This window comes from Ixodes scapularis, unplaced genomic scaffold (genome assembly GCF_016920785.2).
Source record: "Ixodes scapularis isolate PalLabHiFi unplaced genomic scaffold, ASM1692078v2 PGA_scaffold7__128_contigs__length_106722199, whole genome shotgun sequence".
NCBI lineage: Eukaryota > Metazoa > Arthropoda > Arachnida > Ixodida > Ixodidae > Ixodes > Ixodes scapularis.
In genome coordinates, this window is record NW_024609882.1 from 82,928,984 (window position 1) to 82,935,933 (window position 6,950).

Consider the following 6,950-nt stretch of genomic DNA (forward strand, 5'->3'; position numbering starts at 1 on the left):
CTCTTAGTGGCACATTTTACGATTTCCTTTTCAAACTAAAGAATTCCCCAAATTGCCTTGGTTAACCGAGATCGTTTTTCAAGCACGCTCGCGCAGGTTGAACCCTAGAAACATGTGTCAATAGGAATAAACGCGACAGTGTTTAAAACTTAGCTCCTTTGTGTATTACAATGAGGAATGCTCTTTGACAAGTGTGAAGCAATCGTTAAGTTGAAAAACGTAAAATTAAAAAAAAAATGAAGTTAATTTTACTTCAAAAAAGACTGAAAGAGAAAGAGAGTGAGAGAGAGATGATAAACGTTATTAAACCACTCAGGTCCGAGCTGCTTCTTTTAGAGCGCAGCTCTTAGGCGCCCGTTTCTGGCTTGAGCGGAGTCGACGTCGCCGTCGGCGTCGTCGTCGGTGTCGTCGTCGGCGTCGGCGTCGGCGTCAGCGTCATCGTCCGCGTCGGCGTTGGCGTAATCGTAAGGTCAGGTGACCCCCTCAGGTCAGCTGACCCAGCCCAGGTCACGTGACCTGGGGGTCACGGAGGAAGAAGGGGGGTCACGTGACCTGGGGGTTATACTTTTTCAACATTTATTGATGCAAAGTTATGACACGGTACGATAAGTACATTACCTTTCCGCAGTACGCAGAAACTCTACTAAAGAAATAAAAAGAATATTACGAAGCGTTTTATTTTCTTTACCGCAAAAATAAACCGCGCAACTTCAAACCCTGTTCTCCGCCTAAATGTACGTTATTGTTGTTGAAGGCATCTTTTATTTTATGAAAGAAGGGGATAGCGGAAGGGGGGAGTATACTCCGTCTCACCCCGCGATGGACAAGGGCCCCAAGAGTGGTGGGCGAAGCACAACCTCGGAAAAGCTTGCATCCGCATTGCGAAAGAGTGCACTGATTAACCCGTATGGTTCTCTGCTATGACTGAGGGCTACTTTATATTGGTGAAGTAGAGGTACATATTATTTAGTTTAATAATTTTCCTTGCCATATTTCGTAAACATGCCAACTGTTTGGAGGAGCTGTACGGCGCTCAGGCAACACTGATATAAAGTGGTTCCTCCTTAGCCATAACAATCCGATCCAATTCAACTTTTGTGTACATAAGACGCGCCCGGACCTGCATCTCTCTTCCGCTCAAGGTCCGTACATACGATCCCGTATCGAACACTCTATGCGACCCATCATTTCTGAATGGTCACTGGTTCTGATCCCGGGTTATCTTCGCCCCATCGCTTCCAGAAAGTATTTAACCCATTCAGTACTCTACAGTTGTAGCAAACAGACAGAGCCTCGCGAGAGTTCAAAAAGCAGACGAAAAACTCGGCTCCGTAAGGCGCTTCTTGGCGCAATGATACATACGACGAAGCAAATATACCACTTAGTTTCTAACAGGCTCGTGACTGGACCCGGTGGCCTGCAGCTTTGGGCTTAAGTCCTTCGTAGGGTCAGACGGATTATAGAAAGAGATAGGAGATCTTGATCAGGGAATCAGTTCTGACTGGGTGCCCCTAGTCCGGTGCTTCAATCGCGGCTTGCACAACCGTCGCTCTCCGTACTAACCAGTGCTGGCTTCCCCGATCGCTCCAGCGGAGGCCCGCGTTCCAACAGTATTTCGCCGGGTTTGGAATGGGGTCCAAACTTTAGTGTGCTTAAACACTCATCAAGTGGTACAGGTCCCCCCCTTTGCACCCGGACAAGAAGCAAGTTCGTGAAGGATGGAGTTGGGGGTACCATTGATGGAGCTTCATTGGCGTTTTCATGGTTCCTGTCTGCAGTCTTCTATAGAGGTGCTCGTCCTCCTTGGTGAACTTCGAAGGTAGCGCTGAACGAGTCATCCTGACTTCCCTGATGGTCTTCAACTACTCGTTATACTCCATGTTGGTGTCTGGGAAGTGTGGTTGAGGTACGGGCGAGTCCCGGTTCGAATGAAAGGCTTGGGATGCAGCGTCTGCCACCTCGTTGTCCTCGACACCCGCGTTATCTGGTGCTCAAACGAACTTCATGCTCGTAAACTGCACCTTTGAGAGAATTCTCGCCGCCACTTCGCCTATTTCACTCTTGGAAAAGTTGCGGCACGCCCGTTGCGATTCTGTGACCACGGTGACGTGTTCTTGTTTGGTACCTTTGGCAGCCAGAGCAATTGCGGCTTCTCCTGCGTGCTCTGTGAGGGTCGTATAGACCGACGCTGTCCTGACCACGTTGCCACAATGATCGGTCACGGCCAGAGTGGCGGTATTGCCTCTCGGTAGGATGACCGCGTCGGCGTGGAGAGTTCCGGGCTTCTTGTTCAATATCCTGGATACGGTCTGCGCACGAACTCTTCTTCAGTCGGAGTTCCTTTCCGAGTTCATGTTCCTTGGGATATTCTGCAACGTGATCTTGCAACTTACAGTTCGTGTTAGTTCCTGTTTGGGTTCTGAGTGTAATATGCAACCCGGTGTGGCCAATTGAAGCCGCTCTAAGAGCCATCTTTGGTTCGTTGTTTCGCTGAGGCGCTTGATTTGTGGCATCCGGTGGGTTTCGCAGACTTACTTGATGGTGTTGTAAAGGCCCGTGCTGAGCAGGTCCTACGTGGCCACGTACTCTGGTAGTTCAAGGGCGCACCTAAAAGCTCTTCGAATAAGAACGTTGAGCTTGTTGAATTCGGTTTGGGTGAGTCTCAGGTACGGGGTGGCGTACATGACCCGGCAGACCACGAAGTCATATACCAACTGTGTAGCTTCCTCTTCATTGAGCACGTACCGCTCGTTCCTTATTCTCCTCAGCATCCCGACGACGTACGTTGTGGAAGTAGTGAGCTTGCCTATTCTGCTAAAATTTCTTTCCAACTGGGTGAGATCCTGCCGAGGACCCTCACCTCCTTGGGCTTGGGTACTTCTCGTCCGTCGATGTAGATGTTCAGGTCCGCATGTGGTTGTCTGCTGTCCGCGTTCTTGAACACCAGCAGTTCTGACTTTTGGGGAGAGTGTTGAAGGCCGCAGTCTTCAGCATACAGCATACAAGGGAACGGCATTCGCTGCGCTCTGGAGGTTTTCTTCAACTTGGTCGTCACTGCCAGACTTGGACCAAATGGTGATGTCGTCGGCGCAGATGGCGTGTTCGATGCCGGGAATGTTGTTCAGGATCTCTAGTAGTCCCTTGAGTGCCAGATGAAAGAGAACTATCGACAGAGCTGCACTCTGGGGAGTCCCCCTAGGCCCTAGCTGGTACGGGTCCGAGGTGTGACTTTCGATGTTCAGGATGGCAGTCCTGTCCGTCAATAAGCTATTCATGTAATCCTAGGTCTTTTGGCCACCGTGGATGCTCGCCTAACCTCGCAGAACGCTCTCGTGAGTGACGTTGTCGAAAATGCCTTTGAGGTCCAGGACAGGGACTGCTCTGGCCTCCATGCTTGATGGTTTCTTCAGAAGGTCCTTGTAGAGCCACAGCAGTATGTCTAGGGACGACACGTGCTGATGAAAGCCAAAATGCGTGTGTGAGAGGAGGCTTTGCTTCTCCAAGTGCACCACCAGCCTCGAATAGATGATGCGCTCTAAGTATTTGCCAAGGCACGAGGTCAGAGATATTGGCCGAAGGTTGTCGAAACTTAGGTCTTTTTTAGGCTTAGGAATGAGGGTGACGTCAGCTTCCTTCCAAAACTTGGTGTTCTCGCTTTTAGACCAGTAGTGGTCGTCGAAATGGTCCGCTAGTTTCTTCATTGATTCGCAGTCCATGTTGTAGAGTAGTTTGGCCGCAATGGAGTAGTGGCCCGGTGCCGTCGTTTTCTTCATTTTGCTCAACTCGTATTCCAGCTCCCAGACGGTAAAGGGGCTCGTCCAGTGCAGGGTTGGCTCGCCCATGGCTGTTCCTTGTGCTTGATATACTTCGATGCACAAGTACTTGCTTGCCAGGGTGTCAAACATTTCGTGTGTGGTGAGAGGGCTCCTGAACAGAAGCTCGGAGATTCGTTTTCACGTGGCCAATCCGGTGTTGTTGGGGAGGTGTTGTTGGGGCGAGCACGTGGAACCCCTGAAGAGGTGCCACGTGCTCGCCGAGCTGAGTCGACCTTAGATGTTGTCGCCCGTGATGCACCAGTTTTGGATGGTCAACTCCGCGGTGTACTTCTCTGCCTTTTGGCTAATCTCCTAGATTTTTGTCTTCAGTTTCCCGTTGAAGCTTCGATTCTTCCACCTCTTGAGTAGCGACCGTCTGGCGTCCCACAAATGGAGGAGATGTGGATCTCCACAAGTTGTCTCCGCGTCCACCGTGAGGGCCTTGGTGTAAGCTGCTGTTGTGCTGACGGCTTCTCTGGTCCAAGACCCGGTGTCCTCGATGGTGATATTGGAGACACCTCTGTACTCGCGCCACTAGTACCACTTTATGATCTTAACTTGACCTAGCTTCCTGGGATTGACTGAAGTGCAGGTGGCTGTCGTCTCCAGGATGAATTCCTGCCGAAATCTAGTGCTGCAGTTTCAAAACAAATGTCAAAAACACAAAGTGGCCGTTATTTGATAGAGATATTATACGTGATTTTTTTTTAAATAGCCAATTAAGTTGTCATATGTCCCACGTGCATGCCAAGTGGCAACAAATCTTCGCTTGACATCGCCTTGGTATCTGAGGTAGTTTCCAGAAGTGACGTTCTCTGAATCGACGAAGCTAGATCTGATCGTGCATGTGTGGTCTATAACTAACCTCATTTAAAGAGGCCGCATCTCCACGTGGTGAATGATGTTGTGTGGGGCGAAGCTCTGGTGGTGCTGATGATACTGATTTTATTGTTCATAGGCAGTGCTGGTGGTGCTGATATTTTGTTTTTGTTGCTCATAGGTTGTGCTGAGTTCCGGGTTGGGTTTCGACTTCATTATTACTGCTTTATGGTCAGTGAAATGCAGAGCCAGTGGTTCTTCGAGCGGATCAGCTTGGATCCGCTAGAAGCCGTGGGAACGCATCTCCATCGCCTAAGTCAACGGTCCATGTTAGAAAGAGAATGTGTTGTATGGATCGTGGTTAAATACGCAGTAGATCATTTGACCGCAGCGCCCTCTTGTCTATAAACGTTGAGCCAATGCATGCAAAGTTTAACGCGACTATATACGCATTTTACCGCAGCGCCCTCTCTTGTATAGACGTTGAGCAGGTACATGCAACGTTGGGTTGTAGCGTAGTGGTTAAGACATCTGCCTTCATAAGCAAGCGGTTCTGAGTTCGAAACCCTTCGCGGATGTACGTGTTTTTTTCTTTTCTTTTTTTTTTTTTTAGTGGGCCGATTTCAGGGGCAGTGCAATCGATGTGAGCACGGACGCCCGACGGATGGATGGACAAGGCTAGACCCTGAGGAGCTTCGCCCCTAAAATATATGTTCTAAAAAGGAAGCAGGAAGGTGTCGCGACTACACTGGGGCAATTGACGTTGACATCCTAAATTAAGTAAAAGAGGTGTTTGAAACACTTGCGCAAATAGCATTTTGTAAACACTTCGTATGCACCTATATTGATGGCTATGTTCCTGGTCGTACAGAAAAGAAAAAAAAAGGGCACATGGGTGATCCGCATTATTTTATATTTGAAAACTCACAATACACCGTGTCAAAAAATTTAAACCAAAATAAAAAAAAACTGAAAGACGTTTGTAATTCCCGGTATTGCCGAATAAGAACGCAGCTCTTGAGGAGAAGGAGGGGAGGGTATGCCCCTCCTCCCTCTCCTCCCCTCCTTTCCTCCATTTAGCGGAAAACGTTCGCAACAATTCTACTAAATTCAGTGGAAATATCCCATGCTAAATTTAGCAGGAAATGTCTCTGCTAAATGTGCCTGGAAACCTTAATTTACCTGGAAACTTTCCTCGCTAAATATAGCAGGAACATTTTTTCAGCTAGCGTCGACATCTTTCTGCTAATTTAAAAAGGGACTTTTTTTCTGCTAAATTTAGCCTGGAACCTTTTTGCAAAATATAGCGTGGAAAGTTTTGTTTCTAAATTTAGCTGGGAAATATTTCCGCTAATTTTAACGGGGAATTGTTTTAACTAAATTGAGAATTAAAATTTTCTGCTAAAACTAGAGGGAATTTTTTTCGCTAAATTTAGAGGAAAGTTTTTCTGCTTAACCTAGTGGGAAATTTTTCCGCTAAATCTAGCGGAAAACCGAAACCCGTTTACAATGCCCTGTAACGCCGAATTGGAGCGCAGCTCTTGAGGTGGAGGAGGGAGGGGTACTGAGGGAAGAGTGTATTCCTCCTCCCTCCTCCTCCCTCGTGATCCTGCCTGCTACTTCTCCTCCCCTCATCCTCCTCCTCCGCCCCCCTCCTTCTCCTTCACCTCCCCCTCATCCTTCAACCTCCTCCCCTCACCTCCTTGTCCTCCTCTCTCCTCCCCCACCTCCTCCACCCCCTTCTACTGCTGGAGGGTCACGTGACCGGGGGGTCATGTTACCTCGGGGAGGTCACGGGACCTGGAGGAGGTCACGTGACCTGGGGGTCAAGTGACCTTACAGTTACGCCGACGGCGACGCCGACACCGCTCAAGCCGGAAACGTGCGCCTAAGAGCTGCGCTCTAAAAAATATCGTCCTTCTCCTCTCTCCTGACGTCACTCGTCACCCTCGTGACGTCAAAAGTGACGTCAAATGTCACGTCGTCATGGGAAACGTCCCATAACGCAAAGTGCGATTACGCCTATGGCGACGGCGACGCCGCTCAAGCCGCAACGGGCGCCCAGGAGCTGCGTTCTGAAGGTTCGTTGCCTTCACCCTGCCAACCAGTACGTATCCTCGTTTGTTTATGGATATATAGTGTCTTTAATTCACACAATATCTAAGTGTTTTAAAGAAAATCTAATAAAGTTCTACGCTCTTCCGACAAAAACGAACTATCCATCAAGAAAGTTTGTGATAATAATGAGACGATCACCGATGAATAGTGTCGCAGATGAAATTAGCCGCTTTTTTATTATGTCTACAATGGTGATAA

At 48.7% G+C, this 6,950-nt stretch overlaps 1 pseudogene; it reads right to left on the reverse strand.

Moving 5' to 3' along the window:
• Positions 1 to 1,511: 1,511 nt before the first annotated feature.
• On the reverse strand, positions 1,512 to 3,905 carry LOC115324024 (annotated as a pseudogene).
• Positions 3,906 to 6,950: the final 3,045 nt, after the last annotated feature.